Source organism: Lepus europaeus, chromosome 17 (assembly GCF_033115175.1).
Source record: "Lepus europaeus isolate LE1 chromosome 17, mLepTim1.pri, whole genome shotgun sequence".
NCBI classification, from domain to species: Eukaryota; Metazoa; Chordata; class Mammalia; order Lagomorpha; family Leporidae; genus Lepus; species Lepus europaeus.
Genome location: NC_084843.1, coordinates 28,413,577 through 28,433,082, shown reverse-complemented (window position 1 = coordinate 28,433,082; position 19,506 = coordinate 28,413,577).

The window sequence follows — 19,506 nt, the reverse complement described above, 5'->3', positions numbered from 1 at the left end:
TTGTAGTGTAGTGGTTACCGGCATCATATATGGGCACCGGTTCGAATCTCAGCTGCTCTACTTCCCATCCAGCTCCCCGCTAGTGCACCTGGGAAGGCAGCAGATGATGACCAAGTGCTTGGGCCCCTGCACCCATGTGGGAAGAAGCTCCTGGCTTTGGTCTGGCCCAGCCCTGACCATTGCAGCCATTTGGGGAGTTAACCAGCAAATAGAATACCTCTGTCTCTGTCTCTCCTTCTGTCTCTCTAACTCAGTCTTTCAAATAAATTAATTAAAGTTAAAAAAAAAAAAAAAAAAGAATGCTTCCAAATCCAACAAATAGAATTTCTCTCTCCAAATGCCAGTGGGAAGGCCTGGGTTTTGCCACACAGAGCAGGAAAGGGAGCTGACATGTGGTACATGCTTGTGCCAGGCCCAGCAGCCTGAGTTACATGTGCGATCGCCATTTCACCAGTAGGGAAACTGAAGCTGGGAGATGCGAGACGTGCCTGGGGCAAAGGATACGATGACCCCCAGCCCAAGAACGCGAGCCCTGGGAGAAGCCAACTCCCATCTTCCAGTTCAGAAGAAAGAACAGGCGGTGCCCAGGGCTGTGCTCCCAGGGCCTCCATGATGCCCTCAGGCAGGAGTCACAACCATTACAGAAAATTCACCCAACTGTGACCCAAGTTGGAACTTGCCTCCCAAGATACCGACACCCCTGAATCTAGTGAGAGGGAGCCACGGGGTCTTCGGTAATCACTCTGTCAGGTCACAGGATGGTGACTAATGGGCCTGGAGGAGACGGTGAAAAACACTCCAGGAAATAAATTTGGGTGATTAAATTTCAAGGCAGTTCATGGAACAGCAACCTGAAGCCTAAACTAAGCCATCAAGTTACCAAGAGAAGCAAGATTTCAATTTAACTGCTGCTGCCCAGGAACCAAGCCTGTGTCTGCAAAATACTTAGCAGATTAGGAAAAGGCACCCCAAAAACTTTCGGAATAACTGGCACCTTCCTCATCTCCGTCCTTCCAAAGGGCCAGCCAGCAATAAGTCAAGTCATCATTGTCTTGTCTTGCTTGTTACAGATTTCCAAGTCTTTAAGAAAAAAAAAAAAAAAAAAAAAAAACATAGCTCACCAAATAAGGGAGGTGGAGGTGGGGGCGGGTCTCCAATCAGACCCAGGCTGGAGCCTCACACAAATTTCCAAGAGACTCTCAGCTTACTGAGCTAACAGAAGAGGCCCAAATTCTTCCAGGTCTGCGCTATTCCGACTGCACGCATGGACCCTGAGCGAATCTCATGGCCACACAGTCCTGGACTGGAGCCTGCGCTGTAATCCCCCTGCAGCCGAATCACACACCAGGTGCTGTTAAGCTTTGTAGGTGACCAGCAGCAGGGCTCCAAGGTGAGAGCCGGTCTGTGTCCCCACCAGACACTGTCCACGCACACTGTCTGTAGGCCCCGAGGCATCACTTCGACTTGTTTGTGAGCAGAGCCGAGGTGGGGAGAAATGAGGCCTGGGCAGGCCTCCGATGAGAGAGTCCAGGCGGGAAGAGCTTCCCAGCTGCAGCTGTTCCCATGTCTCTCTCTCTCTCTCTCTTCCTCTCTGGAGACTTCACCTCCCTCTGCCCTTGGCTCCACCAGCTGTTTCCTGCAAATCCAGCTGAGACAGCTGCTGGCCCCACCATGCTAAATTTCCAGGGGCCCTGGAACCCCCTCTGCTGCCTTGGCTCAAATGTGGGCAAGTATCAGCGAGAGATGAGGCCGAAACTGTTCTAAACGTACTTTGCTAGGAAACTGGGGGAAAAGCCAAAAGCGTAAATTACAAAAGCAGAAACAGACAACTCGCAGAGCACAGAGGCCCTGCCTGGAGTAACTCACATCTAGTCCCAGCAAAGTTGTTGCAAGAATAAGAAAATCAAGCCGGTGGTGTGGCACCCTGAGTAAAACTGCTGCTTACAATGCTGGCACTTGTATCAGTGTGCTGGTTTAAGTCCCAGCTGTTCTACTTCTGATCCAGCTCCCTGCTAATGTGACTGGAAGGCAGCGGATGATGGCCCAAGTGCTTGGACCCCTGACACCCATGTGGGAGACCCAGATAGAGTTCTGGCCCAGCCTGGTCCAGCCTGGCCATTGCAGTCATTTGGGGAGTGAACCAGTAGCTGGAAGAGCTTGTCTGTCTGTCTCTCTCTGTTGTTCTGCCTTCCAAATAAATAAATCTTTAAAATAATTAATCTCTTCCTGTCTGTCTTTGTGTATGTCTCTCCCCCTATTAAATAAAAAAATAAATTTTTAAAAAATAAGAAAACAAGAAGCTGGGCAGGCAGAAGGTACAGCTTGGTGGACGCCCAGACCTCTGCCCCTCGCTCTTCCTCAGTTCTTCAGGGTTTGGATGCAGAACAAAGGTGCTCACGCAGTAGCCCAAGCTGGAGGCTAAGTCCATCGCCATGCCTGACTGAGCCCTCAGCGCCTTTCAGAACCTACCTCCCGGCCCCTGTCTGCACCTGCCTGTCTGCTCCGTGCCCTACCCCGAGCTGCGGGAGCTCCTGACTGGACCCCTGGGTGAGGAGTACACCCCCCCTGCTGATCTTCTTCTCATGCAGGCTCCAGACACCCCTTTCAAGAGCTCAGCGACCCTGGTACACCCACAAACATGCCGTCTTCTCCCCAGTGCCGCTTCCACCTCGCCCTAAAGCCAAGGTCTTGGTCTCCTGGTCTGTGCAGGTGCTGGGCTCTTGGTCGATGGCTGCCTGGCAAGATGGTGGTGAAGCCGTTGTCCCAGGAGCCCTTCTCCCTGGCTGGCCCCCTGGTGCCCTGTCCTCCGCCACTCAGACACCTTCTCAGCCCAGTGGCTTCCTGTATTCTGTCACTGCACTCTCAGTGGGGATCCAGAAGCCTCGCTCTCCATGTGCCTCCAGAAGAGGGGAGCCATGTGCCGAACCACGTCTCCACCTCCTGGCACCAGATCACGGCTCCGCCAAGCTCCGCTCCCACGAATCCCATCATTTCCAGGGCGTTTTCATCTGGCTGATTCTGGAACACTCTGGTATCCATCACCCAACGTGCCCCAGCCCATCTGTCATCTCACACTGCCAGGCAGCTGGGATCTGTTAGTCCGACCATGGCTTTGGGTTCAGATCCTAGTCCTGTCACCCATTAGCAGAGTGACCTCAGCTGGGTCATAGAACGCAACCTGCTTTTTCTGTGAGGTGGGTAGCTCCCTCCTATGGTTGATGTGAGGTGGTAATGAAATTGCAACTGTAAACCATCTAGCATTTTCCCTGGCATATAGTAAGACTGTTACGAGAGATACAGAGCTATATAGGCACATGGACTCCCTTCCCTGTGCAAACCAACGCCCTCTGCCCACTCTGCAACACCCTCCCATGACACCATCACTGCCGGAACAGTCCACCTCCACAGAGCGAAGGCGATACCTGCAGGAGCACGCTAGGTCCATGCCGTAGACATCTCATTATACGTTAATCATTCTGCTTTTAGGCACCAGTCTCTCCAGCTTAATATGCTTCTGCCAACAGGACAAGGATCTGGTTTTGGCCGCACAGAAAATGAGTTTTGAGTCCATAAGGCCGAGGGTCAGATCTTGGACCAGAGAAAATTCCCCCAAAGTGATGGCTGTCCCCTGAGGAACCTCCCAGGAGAGCCTGCTCATCACCCCAGGAGAGCTGTCACCTGTGTATCTGCCAGCCCTGGATTTGCCGCCTCTTTCCCTGTTTGGGATTGCTCTGTGCAGACAGGCTTGTTTTGCTGGTGGGCGGGAGGGTGGACAGTTGAGTGGGTCACCGGAAATGTATACCTCTTTTTTGAGGCTGGGAAGAAGCAGTGGTGGCCTAGCAACAAGGGAATCTGCCTAGCAACAAGGGTGAGAGGCAGAGCCTGCTGGATCGGCTTAGAACGGCTGACAAACAGGCAGACGAAAAAGAGGTCTCTCTGGATCTTGTCAAGCTGGGCTCTCAGGGCAAGAAGAGGAGGGAGACCCTGAGGGATCAGGAAGGAAGCGGCAGCGGGGCAGAAGCAGACTCCTGCATTTGGAAATGTTGCAAACCCAAACCAGGAAAAGCCTCAGCCTTTCCTAAGCGTGCTTCAACGAAGCAAAGAGGAGCTGTCTTCGCCCCGTTGCGAGTCGGGAGCACCAGAGCGGCCGCCTGTGAAGAGTGAGCCCCTTCGCAGCAAGGAGACGCAGGATGCACTTTCCCATGTGCTCTGAAAGCCCCCACCCCCGGGGAAGGAGAGACGAACCCACAGGCAGAGTAAGCCACGTTCCACGACGCCCTTCCAGGGCAAGGAACCATTAAGAACTCGGGACAGGTCTGGCTTGAGTCCGTCCCCTTCCTCCCGCCTTCCACCCAACACAGGACGACGGCTTGGCCATCGCCTCCTGCCAGCTCTCGGGGCCCTCCCCTGAAGAGCAGAAAAATTGTCACCAGCCTTGACCTGATTAATAATTAAAACTGCTGAGTTCGAGCTGCCCCTGACAGCGAGGTGCCCCCAGACCCCAGCAACCTTTAACAAATAACCAGCCCGCTCAGGGGCCAGAGGAAGCTGTTTTCGCTAGACAAACTGACAATTAGCCGCTATTCAAATTCCCCTCTAGTCTTAGCATATTGGTTCTCCTTTGAAAGTGGCTCGGCATGGGGTAGAATTTTTGGCCTTGAGTTTAGAACTACTGTGCATAAAATCAAAGCGAGGAAGCCAGCGGTTGAGAGAGCAGAGGCTGTTTGGGGATTAGTGATTTTGGAGTTAGATTTCTAATAACGTGGTGAGTGGTGGGTTAGGAATGTCCTCCAGGAACATCGGGCAGTCGGCACCGTGGGACACGTCCTCACACTGAACTGGAAAGCAGTGAGTCACCGCCCCGGAGAGCGGAAATACAAAATGACACGAAATAACTCACTCAGCGGTGCCGCGGCCTCATCTTTCTGCAACCGCTGCAGGCTCTATCCCATGCTTGCAGTCTCGGGGTTACGTGTGGAGCCCCAAGTTTGGCTCAAAGTTTTCTCCCCGAAGAGCCACAAATATGGGCATCCCCCCCTCCCCTAACATTAGGCAACCCATTTATGGAGAACAAAGGGAGTAGAGTGGATGAGATGGGAGAAGGCAGGAGGAGGGGGCAGGCATTGAAACTGCTCATTTTCCCCTAGGAAGCATAAGGCCCAGCCACTACGGTGGGTGAGCAAAGCAAATTGGTAATGGGTGATCCAGATTGCATTGCAGAGTCTTGCCTGCTTTCCAGGCACTTACTGAACTTTATAACTCTTTTGGGGGTAAGACACACAACCCAGGATTCTTATTGACCAGTTGGAGAGGGGGGAGTCTCAGCTGGCTGCTGCGGGTCTGTCGCTGCTCCCCAGGACTGTACCACAGTCCATCAAGAGCTTCCTTAATGAATTCTTTTAAAGTGGAGGACGGCTGCAAAACTATGACATCAGCAGCAGCTGTAGCAGCTTGGAGATTTCAGCAGCCTAGCTTAGAAAGCACTAGAAAACTCTGTTTTTCAGAGATGGAGCAGGCAGAAGAAGGCAGAGGCCCAAGATGGCTGCTCACCCCCGGCACCCTGCAGGGCAGGAGCCTGTTTGTGGGGATGAATCTCCCTTTCATTCCTTTTGTTTTGACTTTAGTATCACATACAAATGGGAAGGCTGCTGGCCCATGAGGGTGTGGCTCGGTGTGAGTCGGCCTGGACCTGGCTGACCACCACTCCAAGGTTCCCGGGTGTCCTCTCCCAGCCAGCATGCATCCACCTGCCCAAAGTGGCCACCATTCCACCCCACCTCTGAACAAGTGTTGTCCGTTTTGGAACTTGGTATGAATGGACTCAGTATGTGCTCTTCTGTGCATGTGTCTTCTGGTCAGCGTGAACTCTGATAGGTTCATCTGTGTTGCTGGGGTAGCAAGGGTTCCTGCTTCCTCACTGCGGTGTGATTTCCCATTGCATAAACATAGCACCATTTATGTATTCACTCTACTGTGGGAACACTTGCATTACCTCTAGTTCTCATCTGTGTGCCATAAAACTGCTCTGAGCTTTCTTACAAGTGTCTTTGTGGTGGACGTCAGCATTCGTCTCTGTCAGGCATACACCCAAGGGTGCATTACTGGGCTGTTTATTTGTAAACAACATAACTGGACTAGACGAGGGCAGAGACCATGCTACATCCTCCGAGCTTGTTGCAAAATAGGTACTCCCAAAATATCTTTGGGAAGAATGAAAGAATAGTGATATGTCAACTTTTCCAAAATTAATGTACACAGTTGATGCTATTCTAATTGGATAGCAAGAAGTTTTTATTTGAAGGGAAAACTGAATAAAATGATCTTCAAGTTACAGAGGGAATAAATGCTTTAGAATGGCAAATACAAATATGAAAAAGAAAAGGGTGAGCCTTGTCTTCTCAGATATCAGAATGTACTATAAAACCACTGTAATTAAATCGATTTGGTATTGGCATGGGGATTGATAAATGGATCTGAGGAATAAAATAGAGAACCCAAAAATAGAGCAAGTATACATGTGAGAATTTACTGTGTGACACAGTTGGTATTTCAATTCCATGAAAAAGAATGGATTATTTAATAAACAGTGCCAAGACAACTTCCATCAGGAAGAAAATAAAACTGGACTCATATTTTATACCACATACAAATATAAACTCCATATAGATTAAAGACAAATGTAAAAAAGAAGACAATAACACTTTTGAAAATTTAGAAGGCTACAAGTTCAATATAGGGAGGGAGGGCTTTGTAAACCAAGATTGGAAATCCAAAAGCTATAAAAGAAAATATAGACATATTTTACCTTGTAACAATTAAAAAAAAAAAACCTTTTGAATGGCAAAAAATAAAATAAATAAAGATAGTGGACAAACAATAGATTTGGAGAAAAATCTTAATAATATACAGGATTAGGGGCTGGTTTTAGCTCAGCGGTTCCTTCATCTGCTTTGTCTACTGAATATACAGGATTAGACAGAGAATTAAAAATAACAACAAACAGGCCGGCGCCGCAGCTCACTAGGCTAATCCTCCGCCTTGCGGCGCCGGCACACCGGGTTCTAGTCCCGGTCGGGGCACCGATCCTGTCCCGGTTGCCCCTCTTCCAGGCCAGCTCTCTGCTATGGCCAGGGAGTGCAGTGGAGGATGGCCCAAGTCCTTGGGTCCTGCACCCCATGGGAGACCAGGAGAAGCACCTGGCTCCTGCCATCGGATCAGCGCGGTGCGCCGGCCGCAGCGCGCTACCGCGGTGGCCATTGGAGGGTGAACCAACGGCAAAAGGAAGACCTTTCTCTCTGTCTCTCTCTCTCACTGTCCACTCTGCCTGTCAAAAAAAATAAAAAATAAAAAAATAAAAAAATAACAACAAACAAAAAGGTTTCTAAATGGACCAAAGGGAAACAAATAATTCAATAGAAAAATGGGCAAAGGATATCAGAAGCTACCTCACCAATGAGCACACTTTCCCAGGCCATAATAGAGAGCTGGATCAGAAGTGGAACAGCTTGGTCTCGAACCAGCGCCCATATGGGATGCTGGCACTGCAGGCAGTGGCTTTACCTACGTACACTACAGTACTGGCCCCCAGCTTCCCTTTTGCTGTTGCCCCAAAAGACAAACACATCTTATTTTATTTCCTAAAAAAGATGCATTCATTTATTTGAAAGGCAGAGTGACAAAGAGGGAGAGCTAGATCTTCCATCCACTGGTTCACAACCCAAATGGCCTCAAGAACCAGGGCTAGGCCAGTCCAAAGCCAGGATCCCAGAATTCCATACAGCTCTCCCAAGCAGGTGGCATGGGCCCAAATACTTGGGCCATGATCCACTGCCTTTGCCAAAGCATTAGCAGGGAGCTGAATTGAAAACAAACATGGCGTAGCTGGGACTTGAACCACTCACTCGGATATGGGAAACGAACACTTCAAGCAGCAGCTTAACCAGCTATGCAACGATGCCTACCCCATATTTTACTTTAAAGCTTTTACAGTTTTACTGCCATTGATTTACTGCTAATCACCATGGAAACAGGTGTGGAAAATATAAACACAACTAAGGAAGCCACACATAGCCAAGAACTTTGCAGGTGTCACGAACTTTGGTTCCCATACCTGGCTCTTGACTTCTAATGCGGTTAGCGAAAGCCCTTACCTCCCTCCTCTCTCTCTCCCTCTCCTTCTCCTTGGGTGGCCAACTAAATGTTCATCAAATAAAACCTGCTCTACGTTGCCATCAGCTTTACCTGGGCAGGGGCCCAGAGGAGCCCTGTTCTTCTAGGCCTCTCTTTTGTTGGATAGTCTCTGTGTAAGACACCAACACACAGGCCAGACAGGTAATCTGTGTGTCTCCAAGCCACAGATTAGCTAAAGCCCTCTAAATCCCAGTTGGTCCCAACAGCCTTTGTTTTCAGGAAGCTCCAGCCCCTGTTGCTTCTCCACCCAGGGAAGTCTCCCAGCCCATCAACCGCCCCCCCCAGCACCTCCCAACACCCCAAACGCTGGGATCGCCTCACTGCACCAACAGGAAACCGGTGAGTACCCCTGCCTGGGACTGACGCCCCTGCCACCTCCCACTGAGACACAGCCCTTGTGCTCGGCATCTCTAATTGCTCACATCCACATTTTGCATTCACCCAGATTGCCAGAACGTTTACAGAAAGTTCTGGATCACACAAGAAAATGTCCAGAAGCTCTGTTTACAGAGGAAAAAGAAGGATTTTTATTAGGGGGTCTGAGCTGGAATCTTAAGAGTCAGACGAATGGCTTCGGAGTCCAGCCGGCCGAGGGCGCTGAGCAGGGAGCGGCCAGAGGCCAGGGGTGGCAGTGAGGGGTCGAGGATCTGAGGATGCCGCAGAGAACCGGGACTGAGCCTCAGGCTGTTTCTGGGAGAAGTTTGCCCCAGAGTTTGCCAGCCTGAAACCAGGTGAGACCTCACACAGCCACGTGAGCAAGGCCTGCACTTTGTGTTTTGTTTTTAATCTTCATTGTTTTCCTGACTTTGTAGTCACTGTAAAATGTCAAAAATTACAGAAATATGTAAGGCAGAAATTAAAATTCTATCCCTCAGGGATACAACCATTGTTAAGTTGAGGTGCATGTACCTAGATTACTTTCTCTGCATCTACGAACATTTCTCTCTCTTTTTTTTTTTTTTTTTTTTAAGATTTATTTTGTTTATTTGAAAGACAGAGTTACAAAGAGAGGTCTTCCACCCGCTGGTTCACTCCCCAAATGGCTGCAATGGCCAGAGCTTCTTCCAGGTCTCCCACGTGGGTGCAGGGGCCCAAAACTTGGGCCATCCTTCTCTGCTTTCCCAGGCACATTAGCAAGGAGCTAGATTGGAAGTGGAAGAGTTCAGACTCAAACCGGCACCCATGTGGGATGCCGGTGCTGCAGGCCAAGGCTTTAACCTGCTGAGCCACAGCGCCAGCCCCCTACAAACATTTCATACATATGAACATATATGTGAATTTTCACAGAATTAATATAATAAAATCACAGCCAGACTTACAACTTAGGCAACCTTAAGCCTAAAAATAGATAACATGTCCTCTCCTCCTGCTCATGTGTGGTTCAAAATAAAAATATTAGAACAATAATATAACCAAAAAAGTCTGTTTTCACTTTTCCTCTAATAATTATTTCAATGTTTTAAAAAATTACATATACATATTTTTCTTTCTTGGTGCCTCAGGCATGTGTCTGGTTTACAAATTAGATAATCTAACAATGCATATAATACACATTTGCATGTAACTTTTTTTTAACGTTAAGAGATAGCCTGAGCATCTGTCCATGTCAATCTTTTTAAACACTAGCTGCCTGGCAGGTGTGGGCTCCTCTCCAGAGATTAACAGAGTCTTTCAAATGCTAGTGCCTGTGACCAAGAGTCAGGATAATGGAGGCATTTCCGTGGGTGTCCTAAGCACTGGCAAGGAGGCTTTCCCCAGGTCCCAAATTGAGTTCACAAGCAAATGAAGTGTCTTCAAACCTTTATGGACACAGGTGAGATGTGAATTAACTTGACTCACAGGCAGTTCCACTCAGGAGCAAAGGTCTTAGAGAGGCTGGTGTGGTGCCGCTTGTGATGTCAGCATCTCATATGGGAGCCCCGGTTCAAGTCCCGGATGCTCTGCTTCCAATCCAGCTTCCTGCTAACGCATCCGATGGGGTTCTGGGCTCTTGGCTTCTGGCTGGACCAGCTCCAGCTGTTGGGGTCATCCAGAGAATGAACCAGTGGATGGAAGATTTCTCTGTCTTTCCCTCTTTGTCATTCTGCCTTTCAAAAAAAAAAAAAAAAAAAAAGAATAAATCTTCAAAAATGTTCTTACCATAATTAGAAAAAAGGTAAAAAATCAAAATTCATTAAGTTTTTCTTTTATATTATCTGTGCTAGAGAATTTAGAATTAGGTTGTGTCTTAAATTAATTATTTAATACTTAAATGTGGTACTTTTGTCACTGATTTCCAGTTACACTGCATTGTTAACAGAAACTGGTATTTGTCTAGTATCAGTGTATTAGCACGCCACTGAATCCTGTTATGGCTTAGCACATGGTCTGTTCTTTGTAAACATCCTGTATGTGTATGAAAAGAACGTATACTAACACTGCAGTTTTGTCTATGATCCTGGGTAAAGGAAGAAATCAGAGATTAAAGTTATATCCCCATCTGAAGCAGAGGAACAAGTTTTCAAATCATCCCTTGATATCCATAGCGGATTGGTTCTAGCACCCCTGCAGATACCCAAATCCATAGAAGCTGAAGTATAAAATCCTGAGTATAAAAGGACATAGTATTTGCATGTAACTTATGCAATCCTCCCCATATACATATATACATATATTTAAAGATGTATTTTATTTGAAGAACAAAGTAATACAGAGACCCTTCATCTGCTGGTTCATACTCCACAACAGGCAGGCCAGGGCTGGGCCAGGCCAAAGCCAGGAGCCAGAAACTCTGCCCAGCTCTCCCCCATGGGGGGGGGGGGGGTTAGGTCCAAGCCCTAGGGTCATCCTCCACTGCCTCCCAGGAGCATTGGGAGGAAGCTGGATTGGAAGCAGAGAAGCTGGGACTCAAACTGGCACTCTGAAATGGGATGCCAGTGTCACAAGCAGCAGCTTAACTGACTGTGCCACAATACCAGCCCTCCATAGACTTCTGAAGCACCCCCATATACCTTCTTCCCCTACCTGAAACTGTTTTGGTTTGGTTTTTTTTTTTTTTTGTTTGTTTTTTTTTTTTTTTTTTGGACAGGCATAGTTAGCGAGAGAGAGAGACAGAGAGAAAGGTCTTCGTTTTCCATTGGTTCACCCTCCAAATGGCCACCACAGCTGGCCGCTGCGCCGACCCAAAGCCAGGAGCCAGGTGCTTCCTCCTGGTCTCCCATGTGGGTGTAGGAACCAAGTACTTGGGCCATCCTCCACTGCCTTCCCGGGCCATAGCAGAGAGCTGGCCTGGAAGAGGGGCAACCGGGACAGAATCCTGCACCCCAACCAGGCCTAGAACCTGGGGTGCAGGTGCCGCAGGTGGAGGATTAGCCTAGTGGGCTGCACGCTGGCTGAAACTATCTTCTTAAATAGAGCACTGCACTCCGAGGACCCCAATTCACCAGATCTCTGTCCTATCAATCACGGCAGCCCCGAGTATTTGCTTAAACCAACATGAAGTTTTTGATTATCATGGAAGTAGGGAGGCTACAACATACTATGACTAACAGCCTGAAAATGCCAGAACTTTGAGTCCTAAAGCCAGCTAATCCTGGGTGAGTCACACATGACCTCATGGTACCTGTAACATAAGGCCAGCAGAATGCATAGTTTTCTGAGCCCTGCAGAGGTTGGGGTGGGGGTGGGGGGTGGGGAGCCACACAAAGAAGGGGCAGATTTCATGAGAGAATTCAATCCCAAAGTGAGCCTTGTGTGTCGGGACATCTGTGGACACCTGTTGTTTTTCCATTTGTTCTGCTGAATTGGAGACACCCAGAATCCCCCAGGCTGATCCCTTGACTTTCCCACCTGTCCACATCTGAATTTTTCATTTGTGATCTAAGCCAGCAGCATTCTAAGGGCCTCTCAGAAAATCAGGCGTGGCATTTGTAGGCTATGCTCTACAAAACAATAACAAAGTACATTTTCCTGTTCCTGACTACACAGCAAAGGTTTCTTTCTGCTCCGGTCACAAGAAGAACACAGAGTAAGAATTCTGTGCTTGGAAGAGTTCAGATGAGAACATTATGGTAAAGAGCCTGTGAGGCCCCACGTGGGAAACTGGATTCTGAGGGAATCTTGGCACAGAAGGTTTGGACTTTCCACATGTTGAGACCTCAGACTGTAGCCGGCTGCAAGAGTGAAGAGAAGAGGGAAAAGGCGGATTTGGTGAGTGGCGGGAAAGGACGGGGCGGGCTAGCCAAGGTCTTTAAAATGCAAACGATGTTCTCAGGTTCATTTCGTGTAATGCATTTTTCCAGTACCTCCAGTTGTTTCTGTGGGGGAGCTAGAGGCTGGGGCCAGAAGGAAGTAAAGGGGGCACTACTGACAACGACTGGAGCCAGAGCTAAGTAACAGCGAACTGACTCCGGAAACTTAATTCAGGGATGTCCAAGTGTCACCTGGGTTAGCACTGCTCCCGCGCCAGGTGTGCCTCTTCTAGGAACCTCCTCCTGAGTCAAGGTATCAGAGGAAGTCAGGACTGGGCGGGAGACAGCCTGGGAAAACTAATCCAGCTGTGGGAACTATCCCCCTTGAGGATGTACCACCCCCAAACCACTGGACAGATTCAGTCTTAATTCTCAAAATGACATCTGGGTGGGTAGACCTGGCATTCATGCAAGTATGCCAGTGCCTGCTATGAATGATAGTTACTAATAATGAGTTAATAAATCAGAATTAACATTATTGAACATCTCCTAATGCCCGGGACTGTTATAAACACTTTGTAATACTAACTGATTTACCACGAGCCAATGGGATGGGGACTATCACTACCTCCATCTTACAGATGGGGATCTGAGGCACGGAGAGGTTTCGTAACTTCCCAAAGAGTAACAGGGCTAAGATTCAAACCCAGCCTGTCTGGCTTCAGAGCCCACACTCCTAACCATGCTGCTATACTGTTTCTTGAGATGAATAGTCAGAGCTCAATCCAAACTAAGCTTTGGAAAAGTCATAATCAATCATTTCAATGCAAAATCGTGACTATTATAGTGGATTCACAGGGTGTATAAGGTTTGAGCAAGGAGCCATGAGGTCTCTTTAGGGATGTCAGGGAAATGTTTAATAGGAGAGCAAGTGTCACTACCAATGGCTGGCACAGAAGTCCAGCAGCAGGAGTGGGACTGGTATGTTCAGAGGATGGCCATGACCACTGGTCTGAGCGGCTCCCTGTGAGCTATGAAGGAGGAGCGGTGTGACGACACAGCATGGGCAGAGAAGGGGCCCATCAAGTACCTAGAACGGCAAGATGTACAATGGGTTTGAAGGTTTTGTATGGTTTTGTTGGGGAGGGGGGATGCTTTTGTTTCATTTTGTTTTCCTGTGGGTAATGAGTTTGGGAGCAGCATGCTCAGATTTGCTTATTACAAAGGTAGTTTAGGCTACGGTGTGGACGACGAAGGAAGGCAAGGAGGCCAATTTGAAAGCTATTGCAAGAGACTCTGCAAGACCAGGACCTGTATCAGGAGGGATGGACAGGGGTTTTGAGTTTTCAAAATATGCATTTTTAAAAATATCCAAACCAGTAAGAAAAACACAAACAACTTAGTAGAAAATGAGTGAAATACAGAATTAGGCAATTAACAAAGGAAGGATCCAAGTAGCTCCCCTCCAAAAAAAAAAAAGTCTGAAGAGCTATTCACGTACTAATCAAGGTATTCAAAATAAAACAATGAGAAGCTATTTTCACCATTCATACGGGCAACAACAAAAAAGGGTGACAGTGTCAACTACTGGAGCCACTGGAGCCGCAAGCGCTCTCTCTCTCTCTCTCTCTCTCTCTCATATATAGCCAGTGGGGCTATAGACCAAGTCACCATTTAAGGAAAGCAATTTGACAGCATGCAATAAACTTGATAACGCAAATACCCAGTGACCCAGTAATTTCCCTTCTGAGCATGGAAATTCTTGCATGGGCACAAAGGAATGGGTACAGAGATGTCCATGATACCACTGCTTGTACTGGACCAATAATGTGTGGTGTGTTAACAGCATCCCTGTATGAATATTCTTTAAATATATATGAAACAATCATACCCAATTTTATGACTAAATATTCATATTGGTGTATGTACAAAATGTCTAGTGAACTTGAAAACCACAATAGTGGGGAGAGGGAAGCTAAACTGAGTATGGTAGTTAAAAAGGACTGGTACTGTCTTTCCATAAAAACAAAAAGACCAATCAAGACAAGAAACTGGACAAAATGTTGAGTCACAGTTTGGAGTTGTGAATATGTGTTTGTAATGTTATTTTGTGTTTGTCTATATTCTTTGTATTTCTAAAAAAGAAAAGTCAAATCAAACAGTTGTGTGTGTAAGACAGAAGGAAGCATACCAGTGTTGTCTGGGTGCAAACTCAGACTCCGTGACTGCTAACATGTGGGGATGGAGGGTGACTGAGGAAGGCGTTATCCGACTCCCAGGTTTTTGGCTTGGGTGACGGGTGGGGGTGGGAAATGATGAAAGTATTCACGGAGATAAGAAACACAGAAGGAGAGGGCATCATATTTGGGGCTGGGGGAGTGAAGATAATGAGGTATGCTGACTCAAGAGCCCAGCAACAAATGTTTACCCTATCAAATCCCTGATAAGCCACATAATGGCTGCAACACTGCCCACAAGTAGCAGGGAGGAAGAGCAGAGATGTCGTCAGTGGCGAGATCTGAGAAGGGGAACAGGAAGCAGGAGAGGCCACCTGCAAAGTCTTCTTTGAAAGCATGGAGCAGAACACTTAGCAGAACTTTTCAGCTGAATCATTGATCCTTTTTTTTTTTTTTATGAGATAGACATAGATGGATATTTATGTATTTCTTTGGAAAAGCAAGATATGTACCTAGTCAAATATAAATTTACACATAGAGGGAAACCTCTCCACAGGCAACCATTGTTGAGCTTCTTTACCTATAAACAAGCTGGACTTTGAAAAGCACTATTGGTCAATATCTATCAAAACTGTAAAATGGGGGCTGGCGTTGTGATACAGCAGGTTAATCCACAGCTTATGATGCTCACAACCCATATCAAAGTGTTGGAGTCGTAGCTCTCTGTTTCCAATCCAGCTTCATGCTAATGTGCCTGGAAATGCAAGGGAAGATGGCCCAAGTTTTTGGGCCCTGCCCCTCACATGGGAGACCCGGATGGAATCCCAGGCTCCTGGATTCAGCCTTGCCCAGCCCCAGCTATTGCAACCAGCAGGGAGACTGAACCAGCAGATGGAAGCTTGCTCACTTGCTCGCTCGCTCTCACTCTCTCTCTCTTTCCTCCCCCTCTGTCATATTGCCTTTTGAATAAATACATGCGTAAAAACATACATGTCGTTTGACCCAACAATTTCCCTTCTAATGCAACTTAGAGATATACTTCTGTGCTCACAAAGATGGATATACAAAGGCATTTATTGCAGCATTATCAGTACAAAAGACTGAAAGGGACTAACTAGTCAGGTGGCTGGGGACTGGTTCAGTGAGGATGCATCCACACAGAATACCAGGCTGCAGTCAGCAATTCACTTAAGAAGCACAGAATCCTCCGAGATAATCCTGGCATATACATGCAAATAATCCTGTTTGCTGATATACAAACAGTGACATACATATAAAGCACTATACTTTCTGCAACAAATTATTTTCACTTAACATACCTTAGAGGGATGAGTGTTTGGTATAGTGGTTGAGACATCCCTTGGGACATCTACATACCATATTGGAGTATCTGAGCTCAATTTCCAGCTCCTTTCCTAATTGTAGCTTCCTGTTAATGCACAACCTAGGAGGCAACAAGTGATGGTTCAAGTACTTGGGTTCCTGTCACCCAACTGGGAGACCCAGGCTGAGTTCCCAGCTCCTGGCTTCAATCTAGCCCAGTGCTGGCTTTTGTAGGCACTTGGGGAGTAAATGGGAGATCTTTTGTTTGTGCATCTCTGTCTCTCTGCCTTCCAAATACAAATAAAATGGATAAAAAGCTTTATATATGAGATTATGCCACATCGGTTTATATTACCAATAAAAATTACTAAACTTTATACTCACTACATTTCAGGCACTGTGGTAAGCACTTCAATTATATAATTCATTTAATGCTCACAAACATTTACAAGGTAGGTACTATCATCATTCCCCTTTACATGCGAGCACAGAGGCACAGAAAGGGCGCCCAAGGCCACAGATCTGCACGTTTAACCATAACACGTCCTGTGTGCATAATTCCGACTGCCTGACTGCAGTCTGTTATGTGACTGTGTGAATGTGCCGTCATTTGTGTGACTCGTTCCCTACCACTGGACTACTTCGTCCAGTCAGTCTGTTACTACTGCAGTGCTGCAACGCTGCCTTTGTGAATATCGAGGTACATCTCAAAGATACATTAGAAGAGGAACTGCTGGGTCAAAGGACATGTGCATTTTCTATTTTAGATAATGCTATTGGTCCTTTTTTTTTTTTTTTTAAAGATTTATTTATTTGAAAGGCAGAGTTACAGAGAGGCACAGGCAGAGAAAGAGAGAGGGAGAGGTCTTCCATCCAATTGTTCACTCTCCAAATGGCTGCAACAGCTGGAGCTGAGCCGGTCCAAACCGGTGTCCATATGGGATGCCGGCACTGCAGTCAGCGGCTTTACCCATTATGCCATAGCATCGGCCCCTTATTAGTCCTTCTCAATGCCCATAGATGTTGACCGTGGGTAAAGTAAGGCAATTTCTTTGAAAGCCCCTGAGTGAGAATCTGACTACTCCCGATAATACTCCTCTGGATACCAAAAGCACTCACAGTTTCCTCATCTTTTTGCTTCCAAGAGACATTTGCTTTAAGAGAGCATGATCTCGCAGTACTACAGAAATAAACAAATATTAGGGAATGTGTCAAAACATAGAGGGGCTCCACATATTCATGGCAGGTCTGTCCCATCTTCCCCTCCCCTACCCTCCCCTCCGCTCCCTAGGTTTTGACAGAGAGGGGCGATGCTGGTCCTGCACTCCCATGGGAAATCGTGGTCTGGAGAGGGTGGAATGTGCCCTCTGGTTCTCCCCCAGCCCCACATCTCTCCTCCCTGGGGCCGAGTACCAGGTGCCATTTATCATCATGCCTGTGCAGACAACACATGGATAAAGGCCACAGTTTTCTAATTCAGAGGAATGTGGTACAGATGAAATGGGTCAGACCCATATCCACGGGTCATCCTAGAACAGTGCCTGACCCCTGGTTTTCAGTGTCATTGTTAAGAAATGTTTCTCCGATGCCATCTCTATGAAAGTGGGGAAGATGGACTTGAGGCACTTACTTGTATTACCTCCTGGAAACCCTGGAAGAAGTCACCCCTTTGCCTTGAGTCCTAAGTGGCAAAAGGGGCCTGAAATTCAAACTGGAGCTGAGTAGCCACTTGCTGACTGGCTGTGAAACGCACACTGCTCTGCTCCGTGTGCCTGGAAACAGCGTCTTATAGCCCCTGTCCAGGCATGCTCCTGCTTCAACCACAGAGATGACTGGCCTCCAAAAAGCATTTGGCCACCCAGACCTGACCGATGAACTAGGATCTGTGATCAGTTTTAAACACCAATCAGGCCTGAGTGTTTCCCTGCAAGCTTGCATCCTAAGTTCCTTGCGGATCAGAATGGGAGCCTGGGCAGGAACCTTCTGCATGTAAGACAGCCCTCTCTTTGCTTCTTTGAGATGCACTTTCTTTTTTATACAGAAGGCTGCATCCTCCCCAGTTAGCAAGCTGTTTCCTGAAATAAAGTCTTCCTTTCATCCTAGATTTCTTTTCCAGTGAATTTTCGCTGACACAGATGCCACCTTATCAGTATTCTGGTGTTGCTGAAGCTTGAGGGTGGTGGAGGTGGCAAGAATGACTCTAGAGCGGCCAGAGTCCACTGAAGAAAAGGGCCATGGCAGATGTGTTGGATGCTGGGAAGAGCGCCACAAGGGAGCAGAGCAGTCTCTCTCCAGGTGCAGGGTAGTGTGGTTTTAGTGAGCGGCTGGTTGGACAAGAGAGCTGAGATCTTCCTGCCTCTTTTGCAGCATTGTCCCTTCTCTCTCATTTCTCACCTGCAGTCCCTACTGTGACAGAGGACACAGAGGACCTGATAGGGTCACCTCAGCCACTCTTCCCCACCTAGAGGCTACTCAGCTTGGGAAGGGAAAAGGCAAGCTAATAGGAAAAGAACAAACTCTCTGGCCAGGCTCTCACAACTTCTATGAGCCCTGAATGTGAGGGAGTTTCTTCCCACCAGCAAGCAACCAGCTCTGCAGTGAGCACCAGCTGGGTCCCCTAATGCTGACACTGTAACATCAGCTCCTGAGGCTTGAGAGTCCATCCCTCAAGACTCCCCCACCACACACACACACACACACACACACACGATGCCAGTTGCAAGCCCTGGCCTTGGGAACTTCTGACCTTCTGGCTATAAATCAGGATTCCCACACAGCCTTCCTTCTTACAGTCAGATAATTTGCTAGAGTGGCTCACAGAACTCAGGGAAACACATTCCCTAGCTTAGTGGTAAAGATATGTTAAAAGAGACAAGAGACAAGCAAACAGCGAGATGAGTCAACCCCTCTGGGATCTGGAGGGCCCCTGAGTGCAGGAGCTTCAGTCTCTGTGGAGTTCGGGCTGTGCCTCCCTCCTGTGTGTCACCGTTTTCTGTTCATCTTCTTGGAAGCCTCTAGGTATTTGGCTCTCCACAAGATCCTTGAACCCAGTTCCTTTTGGGACTTTATGGAAGCTTCATGTAGCACGATTGATTAAATCATTGGCCACTGGTCATTAGCTCAACCTTCAGCCCCTCTCCCTCCTTGGGGTATGGGCTGTGAATCCAACTCTGAGCACAGGGTTGGTTCCCCTGGCAAGGAACTCCTCATCCTGCAGTTTAATAAGGTTATGCTAATAAGGTAGTTACTTATCAACATAAATGCAGATGTGACTGAGTAAGATTAACATATACTCAGCTATAGCTGATCAGGTTACATTAATAAGGCTGTCATCATATTAACATAAATTTAGGTTTTAAAGAATTGTTACAGATAACAAAGGACTTTTACCTTTATTGTTCTAGTCACACAGTAGGAACTGTGAGCTAGGAACCATGGATGAAAACCAAAATATCCGACTACCAGTTGTTCCTTGATATCCAGAGGGGAATTGGCCAAGGCATCTCAGAGGATACCGGGATCTGAGGAAGCTGAAGTTCCTTACATAAAATGGCATCGTATTGCATGTGACTGATGGACAACCTCCCTCAGACTTCTGATCATCTCTAGATTACCTACAATACCCAACACAATGTAAATGCTATGTG